Source organism: Natator depressus, chromosome 6 (assembly GCF_965152275.1).
Source record: "Natator depressus isolate rNatDep1 chromosome 6, rNatDep2.hap1, whole genome shotgun sequence".
In the NCBI taxonomy this organism is placed as follows: domain Eukaryota; kingdom Metazoa; phylum Chordata; order Testudines; family Cheloniidae; genus Natator; species Natator depressus.
Genome location: NC_134239.1, coordinates 68,613,754 through 68,637,795, shown reverse-complemented (window position 1 = coordinate 68,637,795; position 24,042 = coordinate 68,613,754). Strand labels below are relative to the sequence as shown.

Below are 24,042 nucleotides of genomic sequence, written 5' to 3'. Positions count from 1 at the left end.
CAGCCCCCCAACCTGAAGCAAATACTCACCAGCAACCACACAACAGAACCACTAACCCAGGAACCTATCCTTGCAACAAAGCCCATTGCCAACTGTGTCCACATATTTATTCAGGGGACACCATCATAGGGCCTAATCACATCAGCCACACTATCAGAGGCTCGTTCACCTGCACATCTACCAATGTGATATATGCCATCATGTGCCAGCAATGCCCCTCTGCCATGTACATTGGCCAAACTGGACAGTCTCTCTACGTAAAAGAATAAATGGACACAAATCAGACGTCAAGAATTATAACATTCAAAAACGAGTCGGAGAACACTTCAATCTCTCTGGTCACGCAATTACAGACCTAAAAGTTGCAATTCTTCAACAAAAAAAACTTCAAAAACAGACTCCAACGAGAGACTGCTGAATTGGAATTAATTTGCAAACTGGATACAATTAACTTAGGCTTGAATAGAGACTGGGAGTCTATGGGTCATTACACAAAGTAAAACTATTTCCCCATGTTTATTTCCTCCACCCCCACCCCCAGACGTTCCTCAGACGTTCTTGTCAACTGCTGGAAATGGCCCACCTTGATTATCACTACAAAAGGTTTTCACACACACGCGCCCCCCCCCCCCCGGCTCTCCTGCAGGTAATAGCTCATCTTAAGTGATCACTCTGGTTACAGTGTGTATGGTAACACCCATTGTTTCATGTTCTCTATGTATATAAATCTCCCCACTGTATTTTCTACTGAATGCATCCAATGAAGTGAGCTTTAGCTCACGAAAGCTTATGCTCAAATAAATTGGTTAGTCTCTAAGGTGCCACAAGTACTCCTTTTCTTTTTGCGAATACAGACTAACACGGCTGCTACTCTGAAACCTATCATAGTCTGGATGGTCACAAGAGAGATACTTAAGGAATTTTCCTAAAGAGCTAAATGTAGATAAACAAAGGCAACTACAGATTGAAGAAAAATGCTACTTGCTAAATTTGTGTTTTTAAATATATTAAATGAATTTCCATGATAAAAGAAAATGGTCTTTAATAACTAATTCAATCAGACATCATGCTCATAACAATCTAGGTTATAACAGATGGCGATAGATTTACTTATGTAATCGGATAAAATATTGTTCTCTTCTTATTCTCACAAGTCATTAAGTAACACTAAGCAACAGAAAAAACAAAAAATAGACAGTCCCCTACAAATATTGCCCATTTCTAGATCAATGACTGGCAAAAAGTATCCCTCATCTTAAAGTGAGGAGAAACAGACAGGGGAAAGAAAAAATATCATGCAGTGCTGTGCTAATGCTGTCAGACATACATAAATCTTGTGAACAAGACATTATTTAGCCATCTTCAAAGTGTTGCTATTTTACAGATAAGCATTTCTATAAGGGGTAGTTTAGCCAAGGCTGCAAAATTTATAGTCATAAGTGACCCCAATTTAACAGGGAATCTCCAACCACTATTCCCCAAACTCTCTTGACAAATACACAGTGCAGTTCAGAAATTTTTATTTCATCTTACCCTAGGACAACATTAAACCCTCAGTATCTGGCTTAGCTTAGTTTAGCTAAGTTTCAGGCACATAGCTGGGTAAGGATAGGATGCACAATGAATATTGACTCTTGCAGTTGTGGGGCCCAATCAAATGGCTTTGCAGGTGGAGCCCATATATGCCTGAACCAGCCCTGAGCAATAATTGCATTCTAATTCAGCATTTCATGAAATGACTGGAAATTCAAAATATGGTTCCTTAAAGTCCTTCATTCCTCCCAATTTAGTATTTTGCAGTAGATAACTATAAATGTCACTAACAGCTGTTCAGTGTAACCAAAACTCAGAATGGTCTCCCCATCAGTCATTTCAATTCACAGTCATCATAATGTAAATGACATTCCCTCTAAAAAACAAAACAAAACCAAAACTTGGCCTGATCATACTGAAATAAATGCATGCATGCATTTAAACATGTAAAGACTCAATCATGAAGACTACCAAGTATACCAGTTACTCAGCGTGCATTACTGGTGTGCCACTCTTGCATTTACTGAAATGTACATTTGCTTCACAAGGAAAATTAACATACACATGAAAACACTATCAGGTACATAACCACTTTATTTGAATGTTTAATGACTGAAAGACATTTATATCTGGGATACTTTGTTTTGAAATAGGTACTAAAGCATGATCAGGTCTAGAGTTTAGCATCTCCGTATGGCAAAGTTTAGTGGAAAGTCATAAACTGAATATGACTATTAGATGTTTGCATGCCAAATGCACTTGCCTTCATTAGAGGTCAAAGTGAACTTTTAGAACCAAGTATTTGGGGTTATTCAAAGACACTTCTAAAAAACTGTTCAAATTTTGTAAGTACGTAAAACAGCTAAACAAAATGTTTCCATGCTTCTCAAAAGAAATTCAAATTTGGGCTGAGAACAATTATGAAAAATTTTGCACTTAAGCATAATTTTATGGCATGTTAATAAGCATGTGAGAACAGGAGCTCAGAATGGATCAGCCCACTTTCTACTACAGATGAGGCATTATTCATTGTAAGATCCAAGTGACAAAAGTACAAACATCTCTTTAAAATGCAAGAAACTTATTTTAATGTGATTAATATAAGGATATTATTGAAAAACAGAGGTGCTAATCCTTGTACTGATTACAGATGGCTTCCTTCTGTGTAAGAATCTGTTCTGCTTTCCCAATATTCTTTACCAGTGCTACGTTGTCGTTTAATGGAATAACGTCCACATGTGTTTAGGATATTGCTTCAAATTAGCTGAGCATGTATGGAATTTGTCAGACATTAGTGCAAAAGGGTGACATGGGACACAATAGGGACAAAGAGGTCAGCAGGGTGTGTGTGGCTATTGGCCCCAGGTAAGTGTGTAACATTAAAATGACTTAACAAGTAGAGCTAAAATTGCACCTGCTTTGGCTAATTAAAACAAAAAAGATAACGGATACATTTTCAATACTAGATAACCTCCACGCTTAGCCAGAGTCAATCATTTTTGCCTTGGACACCAACAATCTACTGACTAGCTTCAGATATAAGATCATAAGAGTTGAAAATGTGTTATGATAATATAAATAAAAGTCTGGATCAACCATGACCAAAAAGAAATTTGAGACACATTTTTGTGAGTACTACCTGGGAAGGCTGGATGTTTCAATATCAGGAAGTAGTGCTCCTTTGCTCCATACACTTGGATTTTAGGGAAATAATGTTCCCAAACTGTGGTTTAAAGAGGAAAAGTATGCATTTTACCATCATCTGGGGCCATCTTAACTGTGATAAGTTGGTTCTGATGTGCCTGTGGCTTGCAAGTTTAAAAAGTGAGAGTGTGTATGAGTAATACAAACTTATTGAATCAACTAGAACAAATTGTAGGGAATAAATCTCTTACATGAAGAGACTGGAAAACATTTCTGGCAAACAAAAATGGTCTAAATAGAAAATATAAGGCATTAAACTACTTCCTGTCATAATATTCATTAGCCTATAACTACTGCTCAGATGTCCAACCTTGGCAAATAGCATACGTTAAAAATGTATGTCAAAGCTAAATTTGCTACAGATCAATGGCTGAATATTCTGACTATATAAAGCCACAGCTGAAGTGGAGTGTGAGGACTGCCTAACATACCAGCTGCTTGGAAATCCTCAGGACTTCTCAAAGAGATCTTTAGTTCAAGCTCCCACATAAGGACATTCATCTTTTAGACAGTCCTAGCAGATAGAACATATGTTCTATTGCTTGAAAAACCTGGGAGACCTAGAAGTTCATCTCTGCAATGCAGACTGCCTTGGTGCTGTTCTCAGCCTATGGTAGGAAGGTGCAGAGTGCTTTTGCTAAATTAATGACAGGTTTCAGATTAACAGCCGTGTTAGTCTGTATTCGCAAAAAGAAAAGGAGTACTTGTGGCACCGTAGAGACTAACCAATTTATTTGAGCATAAGCTTTCGTGAGCTACAGCTCACTTCATTGGATGCATCCGATGAAGTGAGCTGTAGCTCACGAAAGCTTATGCTCAAATAAATTGGTTAGTCTCTACGGTGCCACAAGTACTCCTTTTCTTTTTGCTAAATTAGTGACCTCACTCTGCCCCAGCAACTGATCAACAAGTTCTGTAGTCCAATGAGAGTCCCATTGCCTTCCCATCTTTAAGGCAACTGTAGTATTTGCAGGACCACAAGAAAGGGGAAGGGACAGTATTACAAAGAGGTAATCCACAACAAAGGGCTTTGGTAAAAGTATTAGTTGGCTTAAGGGAGGGAAAGATGGGGGGAGGTCACTGCTGACTTCAGCAGTACTCTCAGCCTATTTGAGCAAGAGACTGTGAAAAGGGCTGAGTTCTAATAAAGCACTGCAAAGAACTACTGCTCAGCTGCACCATATTTAGTTTAAAGATTGTTGATCATCTGATTTCAGGTCACTCTGCCCATCTGCTCACAGTCACATAGAAGATTCTGTGAAGTAATAGCCTTCAAAACCTTTACACTTCCACCTAAAATAATATGGCAAAAGGGACATTGCTGGGCACCTTAGGCCCAAAATTCAGGTCCCTATAATTAAGAATTTATGATGCTTAATATTAATAGAGGTAGGCTTTTTTTTTTGTTTTAACTTAAGGAAGATGGCTGTTTGTATTTAAATATTCCCCTGCAGGGTATGCAGCATCAACACTGAACTACACAGTCTGCGTATTCAAAGTGCTAAACAAAACAAATGAGAACCAAAAAGTTAAAACAGCTATACAAAATTGAAACTGATCATTTTATTTTCATTCTCCAAGCCCTCTGAAATGCAAAAAGAAAACAGATAGCATAACAGAATGTAAATGAGAGTTTCAAAGTTTTCTGTTTGTCATCTAAACTGTTACTAGCATAAATTGTCTTGCTTATCTAACAATATTTTAACCAACATGTCTGTTTAATAATACCAATTATTTAAGTATTGTAGATTGTGCTCTTCACCAATTCAGCTCTGAAACTCTGCATAGAGCAGTTTTTCCTTATACAGCAGAGCTCTCTTTCAGAAAAAAAAAAAAAAAATTAATTCCTAGGGACTCAAAATCTGAAACCTGCAACTGGACAACAAAAGCTATGCATCCATTTTTTAACTGAACCTTAAAGAAGTGTCCTCTAAATATACACTTTTGCCCAGGTTGCTGTGGAAACAGAGTACAAATTTAGATTTTTTGAAGCCCTGATTCAAAAGTAATGGACAAAAGAAAAGTGAATATATTTTTGTCAGAGGTGGATGTAAAAGTTTAATAACTTCAGTGTTAAAGTGTTAAGACGTTTCACCCTTACCATCCAAGCCTCAATTTTTTTTTGTAATATATTTATCCTTACAAAACCCCTTGTAGGGAGGAACTATTATACCCATTTTACTACTTAAGAACTGAGGCACACAGATGAAGTGATTTGCCCAAAGTCACAAAGGAAGCCTATTGTGGAGCAGGGAAATAAATCCAGGTATCCTGAGTTCTAGGCATTCCGAGTTCTAGGCTAGCCAACTAATTACTAGCATCCCATCCTTCCTCTAGTGTATATATATATACACACACACACACACACGTAACATTTTAATTTCTTGCACATATCACAACTGTATAACTCATGAAACAACAAGCACCAAAAACCAAGATGCTCAAGTTGTTTTGGGTAACTATTGTTTTATAAGATAACTGATATTCACCTATAAGTTAGACTGATTATAGCAAGTTGAGTGCATGCTGGCATATGTTGGCATTTGATAATGTGTTTTTCAATATGTGACAATCTGTGAAAACTAATATTGGGGAGTTTGATGCTTCTGGAAAGAGGTCTGCTAGTCCTTATTATGAGGATTTCAATTAGCCCTTCAGTCACACATGAAGGCTGCATTATAGTGGGCAAAATGGTGTAACATGCATCCATCCACACCAGCTTTTCCAGGCACTCAAGTTAGAGTTAAACACATGCTTAAGTACCTTGTTGAACTGGGGTTTAGATACACTATTCCACTGCAAGGAAAAGAGCCAGGTAACTGCTCTTCATGCTATGGGTGCTTGTGCAAGGGTTTCCCTTATTTAGTACAGATATACTTCAAGATCCCAGAAGTTGCAACACAAAAGTTAATAGCCATCAGTTACTGGCAATGGGTCCCTATGACTTTCCCTCAACTGAAACTGAGAACATCTTAACAACTAAAGTGGATGGGACAGACATTTTCCAACATCAAAAGAAAACAAAAAGCAAGAAAGTGTGACAGAAGCTTGGTGCAATATGATAGACATCTCATGTCTATCACACTTTCCACTACATCTGAAAAATGTTTCTCATCTATGCGAGATGTTAAACCATCTTTCAACACCAGTTTTCAAGAAAACTTTTGAACAGGATTTCTTCTGATCTGTTCCTAGCAATAGCTGTTTATTGAAGAGGGATCTTGAATTTGGAAGAAAAAACTAGTAAAATTTAATGGAAAAATCAGTTACAACACACCAGGGGGGAAAACTTCTACAAAATTAAGAAATTCCTTGCAATGTACAATATTTTCTTCTATAATTTTCCTGTTGCCCTGCTAAAACTGATTATAAAAAAAAAAAAAAGAAAAAAAAGAAAAACCCTGTATCACCACCTGGTGGCAGAATTAATCATAGAAGCTTCCAACTACTTGATGCTAAAAGAGACTTTTATGAATTTAAATTTGGCCCAAATATTCGATTTTGCAAAGACAAACTTTAATAAAACATAAGACCAAGGTAAATTGACTCACTTTACCAATCTGTTAAATGAAGATTACAACATTCCTACAGAGCAGATAAATTAAGATCAACATTTGTATAGCACTTTGAATATGAAAAGCAATACATAAGTGCTAAGTGTTATTCTCAGTGATGGATATGGGAGTCATATAAATTAAGATAGTCTGGTGGCCTCATAAGAGTAATATTGACTATAAAGTGAAATATATTTTGCTCACAGTGATTCAGATATTAAGATACCATTAGTTTACAGCCATCCACTGGTTTGATTCATTCTTGGCCTCTGAACTGGAAGTATGAGACTGGAACACCTCTTATTAATGAAATCAAACATGTGACGTTAGTCTGTATTGAAGGGGGCGGAGGAACACATATGCCAATGCTTAAAGTAGTTGTCTTTCACCCTTGTTAGCAGTTTCAGCAGAGTGGCCATGGAAACTGAGTTACCCTCTCATAATCCTTCCAGTTCAGAGTTGAGGCACATTTGTGATGTGCAGGCAACCTAGAAATCAATTTGCCATGGAAAAAAAAAAAAAAGAGAGGAATTTGCATTTTTCTGTTTAAAAAAAAGTTTTTAGATTTTGTGGAAAAATAAAAACATTAACTAAAGTTTACTGAAAGTACAAGTTTCGCTTATTCAATGTACACAACCTCCAACTCCTGGGGTTGAATTTTGAATGTGCTTTAAATTTACACAGCTAACCATATGCCAATAAATTGCTTCTGGTTACTCAATGGCATATAGGGGTTCATATTTTAATGCATCTCAAATTTCACTTCAGCCTACAGACATGAGTAATGAAAGTTATGAAAAGATGCTGAAAACCTGAAAAATCACCCCTAAAGACTGAGTTTGGCAAGGACAAAGTGCACGCTGATGGTAATGTGCTGTTTTGTACTGTATGCAGCAAGTCTGTAGATTACATTCAAAATCAGACAATTGTAGAACACATGAAACACGCTAAACAAACTGAATGCAAAGCAGAGGCTGAAACAGCAGGACCATCAACAACAGTAAAGAAACAATGCACTGTGACTGGATCATTCTGTTAATTTTATTTTGTAGTAATGATTGATGGCACTGGTAGGCTTCAAACTTGCTTAAAAATTGTAAATATATAAATACAACATTGTGATCAACTCAGTGTTTACAGGACAGGGATCTAAGGGTACACCTACATAGCAAAACAAAATAAATAAATAAATTAAAAAAAAATCCCAAATCAGCAAGTCTCAGAGCCCAGGTCATTTGACTTAGGCTTGCATTATGGAGCTAAACTTAGCTGTGTAGGGGTTCCTGCTGGGGCTAAAGCCCAAAGCCCACGCTCCAGTGCAAGCAAGAATGTCAACACTGCTACTTTTAGGACTTGTCTACACTACAAAATTTTGTCAGCAAAAGCTGCCTTATGCCGACAAAACAGGGGATGTCTACGCACTACAAAGTTACTTCTGGCAGCAAAACTCTGCTGTTTTGCAGACAAAATAAAACCACCTAACAAGAGGCAACTTCTTATGGCAAAGTGACAAAGCCTCAGTGTGGACTCTGTTTTGTTGACATAACTGGCTTCCACCAGTATCCCACAATGCCTCCTGTGACTGCTCTGCTCACTGTTTTGATCTCTGCATGCTCTGCAAGCATGTGCGCCTTGCCTTTCAAAGCTCTAAGAAGTATCTGACAGCTGAGTATGCTGCTTCTGTTTGGGGATCAAAGAGCAAATCATTAAAGTAGAATACTCCTGTTCTTACCTGCATTAGGAACACAGTGTCAGGCAGGAAGGGGAGGGGGACTGCTGTACTGCTTTGACATTCCTCAGCGTGGAGAACTCACAGAGCTGCTCAGGATGCTAATCCTGGCAGCTGAGGAGACTGTGGGAATCACAGAACCATAGACAGGCAGGCAGAGTGGGTTGCTTCAGAAGAGACTGCTGTGCTGACCAGAGTCAGGAGCTGACGTGGCGGGGGGGGGGTCCCCCTCCCCATGCCTCAGGATAGGTCTGCCAGCCTGCTGAATCCCCCACCCCAGACAGACCATTCTCCTCTCCTTACCCCCACCCTACCCTTCAGCTGAAAAAGCGCTGACAATCTACTAAAATGCCCCTGGAAGGTAGGATTGAGAAACCTGCCCCATGAGGCATTGCAAACCCTTCTCAAAGCACCCTGCAGCCAGTTGCACAGTGGGATAGCTACCACAGTGCACTGCTCTGTCAATGCAAGAGCTGTTCGTGTGGATGCACTCCGCTGACACAAGGAGCTAGTGTGGATATGTAACAGTGGATTTAATTGAAGCAGCATAACTTTTGCTAACAAAACTTTGTAGTGTAGACGAGGCCTTAGACCAGGGGTGGGCAAACTTTTTGGCCCAAAGGCCACATCTGGGAATAGAAATTGTATGTCATGCCATGAATACTCACAAAATTGGGGTTGGGATGTGGGAGGGGGTGAGGGCTCTGGTTGGGGGTGTGAGCTCCAGGGTGGGGCCAGAAATGAGAAGTTTGTTCAGGAGGACGATCAGGGCTGGGGCATGGGGTTGGGGTGAGGGGAGAGGCTCAGGGGTGTAAGCTCTGGGCTGTTCTTACCTCAAGCAGCTCCCAGAAGCAGTGGCACGTCCCTTCTCTGGCTCCTATGTGGAGGCACAGCCAGGCAGCTCCGCATGCTGCCCCATTTTCAGGCACTGCCCCTGCAGCTCCCACTGGCTGCAGTTCCTGACCAGTGGGAGCTGTGGGGCCAGCACTTGGGGCAGGGGCAGTGTGCAGATCGGCACTCCCTGGCTGCCCCTACGCGTAGGAGCCAGAAAGGGGCCATGTCGCTGTTTCCGGAAGCCGTGGGGAGCAGCCCCTGATCCTGCTCCCCAGCTGGAGCACCGGAGCAGAGTAAGCCCCAGACTCCGCTCCCCAGCAGGAGCTTGAGGACTGGATTAAAACGGCTGGGGAGCTGGATCCAGTCCATGGGCCGTAGTTTGCCCACCCCTGTCTTAGACCCATAGAGCTCACCTGAGTCAGTTGACCCAGGCTCCAAGACTCACTGCCACAGGGTTTGGGATTTATTTATTTTCTTTTTGCAGTACAGGCATGCCCTAAGAATTTATCTGTGTTGATATTTAGAAGAGGGACTCAACCAAGTAATGAATGGAGGAATGACAGACATTATCAGGAAGGTCCAAAAACAGGGGCCCAGAATCCACTTCTGAACATCATGCATCACACCTCAATCCCCTTCAAGCCATTCCTCAGAACATATCTGGTCCATGAAGACCACAAATCCTAGACCTCCTCTGAAAGAAACAGTATCTCATGTAAAATAAAAAAATCCAAGGAACAAAAGGAGCCAATTAGCCAGAAAATAAATGAAGTCAGTTATCATTTCTTTCAAAACTACACTTAAAGGATTGATCAAAAACATATGAACTGTGGGTAAAAGTGTGAAGCTGAAATTCAGAAATATGCTGAAGGGTTCATAACAGAAATCAGAAGAGAAGAGTTCATGTAACATGTAAAAAAAAAAAAAAGGGGGAAATTTTTGTGGGTTAACATGTTCTTAAGCATAAGTGCTTACTTTAAAATGCATCCTGATGATATTTTGGCATGTTACAAGAACAAATTTACATTTGCACACTAATGAGCTCACTCACTGGACATATTTAGATGCAAGTTCACACCTGTTTTCAGGTGGGTGCCTACTTTAACTTAATATACCCGAGTGACGGAGCGAGCGAGGATGGGCACAAAGCGGGGCGGCTCCTACGGGCAGAATTTAGCACCCAGCGTGGCTCTCAGTGAGGAGTTAAAGATCTATAAATGGGTGTTTGCTTTAAAACAAGAGAAATTCTACTCAACCCAATGGCAAAAGATCAAGAGGCTCGGCGTTAGGAAGAACACGCACTCGCTCGCTCGCTCTCTCTACTGTGCAAGAGCCGTCCCGCCCGCCTTCCCACCGCCACGGAGCCCACTGCCACCTCCTATACCTGTCTCCCCCGACGTTCCCAGCAGCCTCCCGGATCTCCATAACCCGCCGCCACATTCCTGAGCCATTAACGATCCCAGCCCCTCCGACGGAGCAGCACCTGCAGCCGCCGAGCCCCTGCCCGCCACACAGCCGCGAGGAGGCCGACAGAGCCCCGTACTCACAGGCCGCGTCCTCCTGGTTCCACAACAGCGCAGCAGCCCCGCCGCCCATCACGCGGCTCGGACCGAGCAGGCCCCACCACCTACCCCGGGCCCGCCGCGGCTCCTACAGGAAAACAGCGACGACGAGTCGCGCTCGCGACACGAGCGGGAACCGCGGCGCAGAACAAGAGGAGCGTGCGTTCCCGCAGCCAATCAGCGAGCACAGCAAACGCCTTGCATTCTGGGAAATGGCGATTTCGTTACCGCGCGGCCAATCTCTCGCTCTCTCTCCGCGCTGCTCGGTGGTGATTCGCGAGAATAGGGCCAGCCGCCATGCTGGGTGTGGCCGACGAGGTGCCTTTCTCTCCGCCATCTTGAAAGTGACTCTCCCCCGCTGTGTTGTCAGGTGGGCGGCGCTGGTTTCCGCTTCCGGTGGGGTTGGTGGCTCTGCTTGCCGGGCAGGTGTCTGTGGTGCGGGGAGACTCGGGATGGGGTATTAAAGCGACGGCTCCGCTCGCAGTCTGGACTCGAGCGCGGTGGCGGTGCCTGCAGGTGGGAGGAGGCGGAAGTCTCCGGGTGTGGCGCCTCGTTTTTCCGGGGAGCGGGGCGGCCCGTGTTGCCCAGCTCGAGGTGGGGTGGGAGCAGGGCGGAGTCCGGGTCTGGTGCGTTGGGCTGGGCTGGGCTGGTGGCTGGGCTGGAGAGCGCTCTGGGCTGCCCCACGCAGGGGCTCGCTCCTCGAGGCATGGGCTGGCTCCCTCTGCCCATGAGCCTGGCTTTAGTGCGGGCCCCAGGCATGAGGCCGGAACGGGAGCCGGGGATGGGGCGGTGAGTTCCCGGGAATGGATTTCAGAGTCCTGAGCTCCTGCCCAGTGATCGGGCCTGGAGGCTCTCCCCATCCTACGGAGCTGTGACAGTGCTGCCCTCTCCTGGGGAGGCGCCAGCTGTGCTAAAAGGCTTCGCCAGTTACTAGCAACAAAGGTAGTGGGGAGTTGGCCACATCTCCAGTTCTAGTCACTGTGGTGACTTAGCTGTGTGTGTGTGTGTGTTCACTCATGTACAGTGTTCCCTCTAATTTTTGATGGGCCATGTGCGCAAAACATTTCTTCTGTGCAAATTGTTGTGCTTCTGTGCAAACTTTTGTACATGTGGTGTTTTGCTGGGTGCCCACGGTTTAGGATCTGTGTGTGCGTGCACAGCTTAGAGGGAACAGTGGTCATGTGCTTATTATCTCCTGATACATTTGTTTAAAATGTGTCCTTTATAATGCATTCAGTGAGTGCTGTTTAGCATGTGTAAGAGAGAACTGCTGAGCTCCAGGAAATGGTGCTGGGTGGCAGATACGTACCTGGATAGAGAAGAAAATATAAGTGTTTAAGCATTAGAAATAAGAATGGCCCGCAACATAAGAATGGCGATACTGGGTCAGACCAATGGTCCATCTGGCCCAGTATCCTGTCTTCCAACAGTGACCAATGCCCTGTGCTTCAGAGGGAATGAACAGAACAGGTAATCATCAAGTGATCCATACCCTGTTGTCCACTCCCACCTTCTGGTAAACGGAGACTAGGGACACTCGGAGCATGTTATTACATCCCTGACGATCCTGGCTAACAGCCATTGATGGACTTATTCTGCTTGAACTTATAGGTTTTTTTGTTTTGTTTTTTTGTTTTTAATACGGTTATAGTTTTGGCCTTCACAACATCCCTTGGCAAGAGAGTGCTACACGTTAACTGTGTGTTGTGTGAGGAAGTACTTCCTTTTGTTTGTTGAAAACCTGCTGCCTATTAATTTCATTGGGTTTCCCTTAGTTCTTGTGTTATGTGGAGGAGTAAATACATTTCCTTATCCCTGTTGTCCACACCAGTCAAGATTTTATAGACTGCTATCATTATCCCCCTTTGTCATCTCTTTTCTAAGTCTTTTTAATCTAGCCTTATATGGAAGCTGTTCCATCCCCCTAATCATTTTGTTGCCCTTCTCTGTACCTTTTCCAGTTCTACTATATCTTTTTTTGAGATGGGGTGACGAGATCTGCATGCAGTATTCAAGATGTGGGCATACCATGGATTTATATAGAGGCATTGTGGTATTTTCTGTCTTATTTATCCCTTTCCTAATGGTTCCTAATCATTGGCACTTCACACTGAAGAATGTCAGCTGCCCTCTTCAAGATGGTTTTAGAAGAGCAATTTGTTTCTTTATCCTTATAGAGCCTCCTCGTCTCTGCAGAAAGAGTTTGGGAAAGTCTTTATACTAGGTGATGGCTGAAAGAAAGGTTCTTAGGGATGTGGAACCCTTATGCTACTCATTGCCTTTGCAGCACATGCAAACCATGCTTGTATTGTTGGTTTATCAAACCTTTGTGCAGATCTGGAGCATATGATAAATAGCATGAATCTTGTACTATGTTAGGTTTTAAACATCTAATTTGATATTCTTTCTCCCTGGCCTTTATAAGGGAGGGATCCTGTTTGCTTTCTGTATGAACTCACAGTACCTAAGAAACGCTATCATGTAGTTTTTTAAAAGAAATAAAATTTCTATTTTTAGTGGTTTAGAACATAAAACTGGTAGGTCCTGCCTCCCTGTCAGCAAACTGAAAAGGCAGCAACCCCCAGTAAGCTTCATAAATATTTAACATCTCTTCCCTAGTTCTTATCCAAATGTCTTGAGGTGCTTTATAAACTTTTAGTTATCTGAGCCATGTAGGATTGTCTGAGAGGTACATAAAGAATACTGGATCACTTCACCCATCTGCTGTAGCCTCATCTGGGATGGAACACAATTACTGTTTAATAACAGACAGCAGCAGTATAGCCAAATGAATAATCTATCAAGTAGAATTTGCAAGGGAAATTTAGGAAGGTGTAACATATTTACGTGGGGCTGGGTAAGTCTAGTACACCAGGGTTTAACACCCCTTCTGTCATGAAAAGTGACATTGTCTACCTCATGAATCTGAGTGAGCATATTCCTTAATTTTGCAGATTACACATAATATCATGCCTTCAGCAATATGATGCCCGCTGATAATCCTATTGGGATATTAGTTCAGTATTCAGCTGGAAGAAACATGTTTTACATCTATTCTGCTCCTCACAACGCTTCAGGGGTTAGATTTCAGAATAACAGCCGTGTTAGTCTGTATTATAAATTGGTTAGTCTCTAAGGTGCCACAAGTACTCCTTTTCTTTCAGGGGTTAGAGCGGCTGCTCTAGGAAGGCTCTTCAGGGGACAAAGAAGTGGGCTGTCCCCAGTGCTGATGAGGGGGCTCTTTGGCTTATCAGGGTCTGGCAAGTGGATTCTGAGAGACACCCAGTGCTGATCTGGAAATTCATCCCTTTGAGTACCTCACCCTTCTGTAAGTCTAGGCACATTATCAAAGGTGCTTCTCAGTACATTTGGGACAGCAACTGACTGTACAGTAAGGTGTTAAATTTGTGTATAATAGATGGTCTTCCAGCCAATCGTGGGAGGGCTCTTATACACTGGTCATGGGGTTTTCCCAGAGGCAAAAAGCTGGCTTTGCTTGGACAAGTAAAAAGCTGAACATACTACAAGAAGAGACAGCTGGAAGAACAGGCACTGGTAATGCCATCTCATCTTTACAATGTGTTCAGGAAGTTGATAAGAGAAGCCAGGAAGGGTGCAGAATGGTATCTTTTGTGTGTGTTTTTTTTTTTTTTTTTTTTTTTGTTCTCCCCCTCTCCCCCCACAGTTGCTTTGCTTGTTTGGATATGAGACAGACTTTGAGGGGAGGGGAATATGGGAGGGGGAGGGAGGAGGTTCTGGTGCTGACACTTCATAGTGTCCTGCAGCAGGAATCTGCTGTGCCTATAACATAAGTAGGCTTCTTCTCCTTTCAACTAATGAAGGGATTTAAAAAAGCACATATGTTTCTTCCATGCACTCTTTTTTTCATGTAAAAGATGTAGTAGTCCTAAGCTAGCTGTTTTTTGTCTTCTAAATCACCTAATTTCAAATTTATGATAGTACTGCTCATCACTTTTTATCTCAAATCTCTGTGCAAACATCAGTATATTAAATCCCTGCATTCCTTTGGGGATAGCCATTGTCTCTCTCTTTCAGTTGTGATAACTGAGGTACAGAATAGTTATGACATGAGTGAGGCCACACAGAAAGTCACTGTCAGAGCTGAGATTACAGCTCAGGAGTCCCACTTTGTTGCTGAAACAATTAATCATGTTTGTCTCATTTCCTTCCTTTCTTTCTTTGGAAATATCTCATACCTGTAGATGCTCCTGTCAGCAGCCTACTGTTTGGTGTTTCCCTGTTTTTAGTCAAGTGTGATTGTGTGTGTACTCTACTTGCGTTCTTCACTGGTGCTTGCACAGAATTTCACAAGAAATCAATGAGCTAGTGAAGGAGTTTCTTTTGAGGAGAGTTTTGTAAATCTTATTCACTTTTACTGGTAAACACACCAGATTAAACAAAGGATAAATCAGGTTAGTTATTTGTATAGTCACCTGCCAAGGTTTAATGCAATAATTCAACAAACATTTTATTCTGCAACACATGATATCCTTAAACCTATACTCTGGGAAAACTTTTAATTCCCTTGATTAAGGGACAGGGCTACATACGCCTATTTAGTATCATTACCATAGTTCGGCAGTTTTGTGCTCCATAGAATTTCTCTGTCTAGACATAAAATTAATGTCCAAAGGGACACAGTCAATTGTATTATCCCACGAAGAATTTCTTACCTTTATATTGTCATAAGTAACATCTGCCGTTAATCTAATGAAAAGATCCCATAGAAAACATTGAGTGGATTTATAGACTTTAAGGCCAGAAGGGTCTATTATGATCGGAAGGACATAGGTAGTAGAACTTCACCCAGTGATCCTTGAGTCAAATCCATGATGTCTGGTTTAACTAAGCATATTTTTTAGGTACAGACCCACTTTTAATGTAAAGACTCCCAGTGATGGAGAACTAAATGCTTAATCTGTTCTGATTGTTAATTACCCTCATTGTCTTAAAGTTCTGATTTATTTCTAGTCTGAATTTGTCTAGCTTTAACTTCCAGCCTTGTATCTTGTTATGCCTTTGTATACTAAATTCAAAGAGCGCTCTCTCAGAAAAATCTTCCTATGCAGGTATTTACAAACCATGACCAAGTCTTATCTTTCTTTATCTTCTCTTGGATAGACTAAATAAACTAAGCTTCTTTAATCTTTTGCTGTAAGGCACATTTTCCAGACCTTGAATATTCTTCTGGCTCTCTGCTGAACCCTTTTCAATTTCACATCTTGGAAACTGGACATGGTACTATCTGTGTTTAGGGCAACAGAGAGACTATTGCTGGAATACTATGTCCCTACTTTTACTTGTGATTCCCCTACTTGATGTCTCAGTATTTCTGGTACACAGGAGCTTTTCACTAACAATAATGGATCTTTGGTGACTCTTCTGAAATAATTGGGGTGATCACTTGCAGATAGAAGTGGGTATTTGTCACAGACTGACTTATTAATCTCTGTACAGATGTCCTTTATAATGGGGGGATGTTATAGAACAAGCAAGTTCTGTGAAGCATTTCTCACTTCATAACAGCATTCTCTGTCATCTTAGGGTAAAGCTTTAGCCAACTGCTCTCTATCCGAATGTTGGTTTTGGCAAAACGTGGCAGTAGCTGTGTGGTGGTGGTGATTGTTAGATGGTGACCAGCTCTACATCCATGTGGTGCTGGCACTTCAACCTGGGTTGCTTCATCAGGCCTCACAACAGCTTCTTAGATACGTTGAATGGTATGCGGGGCAGGACTCACCCTTGTGGGACTCTGCAGATGAGGGTTTGTCAGTGGAGGAATGGTTACCCTCTGGGTCTGCTCTGAGAGGAAGGATATAAACTATTTCAGTGTATTCATCCCACCAGCTTCTTGTGGAGAGACGGGAGTATTCAGTGATCAAAGATATCAACTATTGTACTACATTAGACTTTTGTATAGTCCAGTACTTCTCAAGCTAGTGCCTTTTTTTTTATTCAGACACACAATTTTGTGGACCCCCCCATTATAAAAGTAAAAAAAAAAAACAAAAAACCCTAAGTAACAATAAGCCTATATAATACAACTATTACTGCATTTGACCTCACAAACACAGAAGATTTTGGTTCACTGCCCTGAAATTATTCTGGAAATCTTGTTTTCACTGCTTGAGAACTGTAATAAAAATTTCAATGCCTCACAACCCTCTGACTGTCTTTTGTGATCTCCCCTGTCACCTTTCTGGAGAAGGGGTGGAGGGTCACAACACACCAGCTGAGAAACACAGGTATAGTCTAAATGCTTTCCATATTATATGGAATGTAGTCTCCCCCCCCCCCCCCCGCCCCTTTTGTGGAAGGCATGAGAGTACAACATACAAAAGAGGGGAAATCCTACTAACTTAGTGAATGAGACGCTTTAACAAATGTAATATTTAGGAGGAAAAAGCAAGTGCTAGACTGGGGACAATTATTGGAAAAAGGAACTGCCTGTAGACTTTAAAAAAGTTACAACACAATTCATTTTATCTAGATAATGAGCTGAGTTATGAGGTAATTTACCAGGTTGAGACATTAAAGATCTGAAAACTTGCACCGTGATTTGTTAATAGTGATGAGCTATTTGCTTTGTATTGTTGATCAGTCTTGATGTTCAGAAATATTTTATTTCCTCGTTATTTCAGAAATCTTTAAATTGACCAGATCTGGCTACATGAGGGGAAATTAAATTTGATTCCACACATCTTCCCCCCCCCCCCCATCATTCTAACTGGATGTGATGCTTATTAAATGCACGTCACTCTTAAACTATAAATTGTGCAAATGAATGACTTCTATTAAAATTTGCTATGTTATGTGGCTAATGCTTTTAAAGCTACTTGACCTTCTAACACACTAGGTTGTTAACCTGAGAGAACAGGTAGTGCTAAATGGCCTCGTGGTTCTTGGGACTCTACCTGCAGTCAAAAAAGTAAGGAAACTGGTTGGATGGTACAAAGCAAATATCTCCAGCAATCCTGTTGGTTTAAAGAATAAGATTAGAGCTAGTACAACGTTTGGTGTCTATTAAAGTCAAAATGATTTTTGTGAGTGCCTGTAAAGTAGAAGGAAGTGGAGAGAACTTTAAGGGTTTGTGTTGAGATCTCTTCCTAATCATTGGGGTACTAGTGTTCTTAGCACCTGAATCTCATTCAATATGATACTAAAAATAGATGGAGAACAGCAAGAGTGCTTCCTAGAGCTGAGATGGGTCCTGCTGATAACTACAGAAGTACACAAACAAGGATTCTCTCATGCTTTTAGAAAATACAGGATATGTGTACACTGCAATAAAACATCCATGGCTGGCCCATGTCAGCTGTCTTTGGCTCAGGCTGCTGCAGGGCTATAAAATTGCAGTGTAAATGTCTGGGCTTGAGCTGGAGCCTGGCTCTGGAACCCTCGCAGCGTGTCTTATTGCAGTGTAGAGAGATCCACAGGGCTCAAAATAAGTACCTGCCAAAAATGGAGTGGAGGAAGTACAAAACTGTCAAAGAGAAATAATCTTAGATTTCCTAACATTAGAGGAATTAAAACTACTTTATTTAAAATATATATATATATATTTTTTTAAATCTCCATAGCATTGGTTGTGGCCACAGCTGCCTAAGGAGGAGAAGCAGCAGAGGGGAGAGAGCTGGTACAGAGAGCATTGGGGGGAAAAGCAAAAAGTCGATAGTGGGGACTGGCCAGAGCTGGGGAACCCTTGCTGTGTTAGAGGAGAAATTTGTTTAGAGGCCCCCAGGAAGGAGGGGAAGAACCAGCCTAGGTAGGAGAAGCTGATTCCAAAACAAGAGGGTTGATGCTCAAGGGTAGATGTAGGACTTGCAGGCAGGGACACCTTGGTGAATGGAACACTATGGGAAGTCCCCTTGCTGCAGGAAGCTGAGCCCAGAACAAGGGGTGAGTCTGGAAGGATGTTCCCTGAGCAGGGGGAGCACTCAGGTCTGGAGGCCTGACTTGAGTGCAATACTGTGGGGAGTTCTGTGGCAGGAAACCTGACTTGGGGCAATGAGAGAAAACTTCAGGAGAGGAGTGACTCTTGGAGCTCTCAGGCAGCCTGGAGAGTAGGGCCCTGGAAAGGGGCTAAAAGAACTTTGACGGGTGGGTGACCTGTGAATGGTGACCTTTGAAAGGGTTTGAAGAGCTACTGTGTTGTAATCTTGTCTGCCTTTGCGGATTTGAGAGGAGCTGTTTTTACTATGAGTGATATGTGAACTGAGACACTCCATATGAATATAGGGTTTGAATTTGCACTGAAATATAATATTCCTTTGTGCGGGCAGATTTCATGGAGAAACTGAGACGGGCCTGACAACTGCGCTATGGTCTGCTGCAGGAGGATGCCCCAGGTGGGGCTCATCAGATCAGTGTTGCATAGTCTATTTTAAAGCAAAATAAAACCAAAGTAACCATGTGACTTGCAGAAAGTATAAAAATTAGTGTGCAGTGTTTTCCTCATGCTGCCCTGCCAATGTTCTTCAAATGTTAGCAGTGCAAATTAGCTCTTGAGGTGAGTCTTCATGTTTGTTTAGTCTCTTTTCTTACAGTGCCAAATAGACTTTTTCTTTTTCCCTAGGAATATGACAATCACCAGCACAGACCACTGAAAAGACATTAGAGGCTAACAACTTCTGATTACTAATAACCTGGAAGTATGAAGTGGGAAAATTAGAGATGAAAGTATTCCATAGCCAGATGTTGGGTGTAGAGTTTCTTACTGCTGAATCAGTCTGAGATTCTTCCAGTTTCGTTCACAAATTGTATATCTATTTTTCTCTTGCCTCTCCCCAAAAGGACAGTTATTGTACAAGGCAAACATGCAATGTTAGAATCATAAGATGTAGTAAGATGTTGGCTTTGTCATCCTTCTCTATACTCCAGCAGTAACTATCCTCTTTGGCTGACAGATAACTTCATTTTCTTTTCCCTCACCCCTTTATTGGTTGCACTCAAGAAAAAAGGGGGAACTCTTATCTGCCAGGAAAAACCCTTTATCTGTTTTTGAGGAACAAGCATCAAGGCATAGCTTGTTCTCTGATACTGGTGAGGAAGGAAGAATTTGTGAAGCTGTATTATTAGCTGAGCAATAGCAGAACTGGATGGAGGGCAAATGGTATGGTGGAGGGGACATTTCTGGGAGGGAGGGGATAGTGTGAGAGGCATGTCTGGGGAGAGAAGGGACTTGGCTAGAGGATGAAGGGGACTCATAAGTTGATTGAACTGTCATCTTTGACAGTCCAGTTTAAATCTTGTTTGAACACACCTACCCTTAGCAACATTTTTTCTTAAGTATGGAAACCTTTAATTGTGAGGTTGTTTTTAGTTGTTCTAGATTCATTATGTAATTCAGGAGGACTATACAAACTCCCTGTTGCAGACCACAGCTTGAAATCCACTACAGAATACCTGTAGGTGATCAGAGTTGCTTATGTTAGAGGCTCGAGTGATCATTGTTAGATGTATCCCTGGATAAATTTAACTATGATAAAATTTACAGTTGACACAAATATTGAAGTGGTTGGAAATATACAGGAGATAAGCACCAAATGCCAGTGACCTGGATAACTTAGAGTAGTGGAAGTTACAGGCAATGATGGAAGATGTATTAATGTAAAGATCTACACATGGGAGACAGAATAATAACTAAAGTACCATATTTATTGCAGTCAAGGAAATTTCTCATCTTTCTTGGCTTCACTGGTTTAAGATTACTTTGTCTCAGCAAACACCATTTGCTTCAGGGAAGGCTTGGGATAAGAGTTTGAGGGGGGTGTGTCTACAAGATAATGTCTGTTAGAAAGTGAGAACTGTTGCTGAAATGGGTGAACAGTGTTTTCTGTTTAGTTACATGTTTAGAACTTCTTGTTTTTTTGGATAGCTTGACACTAGAATTCAGTCTTTGTACATTTTTTGTAGGTCATAAAATTTACCATAGCTGCTGATGGTAATACATTACTTTCCATTCATGTTCTGTTTGCCCTGTGGAGAGCTGGATTTTGTTTTCAGGGAGTTACTCTTCAAATATTGACTTTCTTCTAATTTAAACTGCTATGTTAAAGTATCTGTGGCTAATATTTTCGAGTGAGGATAGCTGAAATCTCTTTCCTTATGGAGGAATAAATAGGGTGTTTTTTTGGTAGAAATACCTTTCTTTGTATAAAAAATGTGCAGAGAAGGGCTACTAGGATGAGCCAAGGAATAAGAGGAGACTCAAAGAACTTGGATTGTTTAGCTTAACTGAAAGAAGGCTATGGGGAGATATTATTGCTCTCTATAAATACATCAGAGGAATAAATACCAGGGAGGGAGAGGAATTTAAGTTAAGCGCCAGTGTGGACACAAGAACAAATGGATATAAACTGGCCATCAACAAGTTTAGGCTTGAATTAGATGAAGGTTTCTAACCATTAAAGGAGTGACGTTCCAAAACAGCTTTCCAAGGGGAGTGGAGCAGTGAGGGCAAAAAACTTAACCGGCTTCAAGACTGAGCTTGATAAGTTTATGATGAGACTGCCTATAATGGCATGTAGCTGATCTGCAACTGCTAGCGGCAAATATCTCCAGTGGCTGGTGATGGGACCCTGGATGGGGAGGGCTCTGAGTTACTATAGAGACTGATTTCCCAGGTGTTGGGCTGGTGGGTCTTGCCTATATGCTCAGGGTCTAACTGATCACCATATTTGGGGTTAGAAAGGAATTTTCCCCCAGGTCATATTGGCAGAGACCTTGCGAGTTTTTTGTCTTCCTCTGCAGCATGTAAGTAGGGATCACTTGAAGGTGTAAACTAGTGTAAATGGTGGATTCTTTGTAACTTGAAGTCTTTAAATCAAGAGTTGAGGACTTCAGTAACTCAGTCAGAGGTTAGGGGGTCTATTACAGGAGTGGGTGGATGTAGTTCTGTGGCCTGCAGTGTGCTGGAGGTCAGATTAGATTATCATGATAGTCCCTTCTGGCCTTAGAGTCTGAGTCTATGCCAGGGCTTGGAGTTAAATCCATAATTCCCTTATGTTGAAACTGCATCATAAAGTTGGGTATGTTTCTTAGTAGTCTATTTGAAAAGAAGACCAAGGTTTAATGGACGCTCTATTGTTAGCCCTTGGACACTGCCCATTGAAATTCAAGAGAACCTCAGAAAAAAGCAAATAAACCCCACATTTAAAATGACACAGATACATGTAACAATCCTCCGGTATCGGACAATGTCAGAATTGGTGCATGGACTGTGGATCTGAGCCTAAATTTTTTTCACAGTTTGGATTGATATAAAAAAGATATCAAAGTTGTATCTTCCCTCCAATTTCCCTAAAATTAAGGTACTTCTCTAAGGGCTGGATCGAGCCATTAACCTCTCACCTTACCTGAAGGACCCCTGAATTAAGTGAATCCATGAAGTTGCTGAAGGTGGAACAAGTACACATGCCTCTCCTACTGACCAGGGTTAGGAGCTTCTGTGTCAGAAGGCTCAAAGCTAGACTGAGTCTTCTAGACCATCCCAACTGGGAATGCAGGATTGAAGGCCCTGTTTCTCTCCCCACCCTTTTTCCCTTGCTGGTCTGCCACTAAGACTGGTGGACCCCAGGGAATGCTTTTCATACGCCTCCTGTTTCCTCCTTCAGACTGGCTTGAGTGCATGGTTCAGACATGAGTGGCCTTGGCAAGATGCACAGCCACGTATTGCAGGTTAATCTACATCAGACAGGGTTTCTGCATCTTTGTATGGTTACCATGAGCAGTGATCCCAAGATGGCTGTAATATTTAGTTAATTCACATCAGTCAATTTCCTTTGGAATGGGTGCATAGAAGAAAACTCAATTTGTTTTCACTAACAGTAGAAGTCAGAAGTTGCTAGACACTGGCGTTCTAAATCATGGAAAAAGTGTGGATGCCTTTCTAAAATTCATAAGCTTGTCTTTACTCAAAGCAATATACTTCTGTTCCAAATGTGGAATGTTAAATTTTATTTTTGAAAAGTTTGTGGAAAGCCAAACTTTTTTTTTTTCAACATCACTGCTTAGATGTCCACTTTTTAAAGCGAACTTTTATATAATAAAAAGCTCAGACTAGATGCAGTATCTAGCTTTCATTGAGGCATTGCTTTTACCCAGTTATTTTAAACAGGGTTGTCGGAGGCCTAGAAGCTGTGACTTACCTAAGTTCTATTTTATCTGACTTACAGACCTTAAGATCTTCTTGGTTTCTTGTGCTTTGGCTTACAGCCATGTGACCTCTGAATAGCTACATGGAAATATGTTGCTATATATTAACTCCTGTCATTTTGCTGGTGAAGTTCACCTATTTGACAAGTATGAAACTGGTACTACAGTAGAACCTCAAAGATATGAACACCAGAGTTATGGACTGACGGGTCAACCAGACACCATGTGGAACCAGAAGTAAGCAATCAGGCAGCAGCAGAGACAAAAACAACAACAACATACTGTACTGTGCCTGCATTGCATCTTAAAGGTAGGCACATCGGGGCTGCCTGTCCCCACCCCACGACCTACTTGCCATGTGGGAAGCACTGCTTACAGGTAGGAGGTGAAGTTGCTGAGTTTCACTGCACAGCTATGAGCCCCCAAGAAGGCAGAGCAGAAGCAGTGCTGGGATCTGCAGCTTTCCTGTAAGCTACAAGCACAGTTTCTTTCCTGCCCCCTCCAGGAAAGAAACTTCCCGAGTTCCTGCTGGAACCTGGCCTGGAGTGTTTGCTGCTGGAGCCCAAGCTCCTGCCTGCACACTGCGCTCTGGAGGAGCAGCTCAGTTTTAAAGGGCCACAGCCTGCACCATGTACCACTGACTCTACGGTGTCCCAGGGTGTCTTATTCATCACACTTGTAGCCAGGGGCTAGAACCAGCTGCCTGTGCACACCCCCATTTGCTGGGCAGCCACTTACAGGTAGGTGGTGAAGATGCTGATGTTCACGGGCATAGCTGTGAGCTCCCACTCTGAGCAGTCTGCCCTGAGGAGCATCTCATGACATCTTGTTGAGAGTTAGAAACGTTTTAGAGTTACGAATAAGCTCCATTCCCGAGGTATCTGTAACTCTGAGGTTCTACTGTATGCCAAAGACAACTGTTGAATAAAACTTGTGATCAAATTTGGAA

The 24,042-nt window shown here is 42.0% G+C and overlaps 2 protein-coding genes across 4 annotated transcripts in view; one reads left to right on the top strand and one right to left on the bottom strand.

The window, feature by feature from the left end:
• ZNF106 (zinc finger protein 106) overlaps nucleotides 1–11,088 on the bottom strand; it is a 72,316-nt gene extending 61,228 nt beyond the window's left edge. For all 3 annotated transcript variants that reach the window (XM_074955644.1, XM_074955645.1, XM_074955646.1), the window contains exon 1: nucleotides 10,902–11,088. The gene's annotated coding sequence lies outside the window, so the exon portion shown is untranslated. The remainder of the gene's footprint in view (nucleotides 1–10,901) is intronic.
• Nucleotides 11,089–11,289: 201 nt separating this feature from the next.
• Nucleotides 11,290–24,042, top strand: part of SNAP23 (synaptosome associated protein 23) — a 39,171-nt gene continuing 26,418 nt past the window's right edge. Inside the window, exon 1 of the mRNA XM_074955643.1 lies at nucleotides 11,290–11,432. The gene's annotated coding sequence lies outside the window, so the exon portion shown is untranslated. The remainder of the gene's footprint in view (nucleotides 11,433–24,042) is intronic.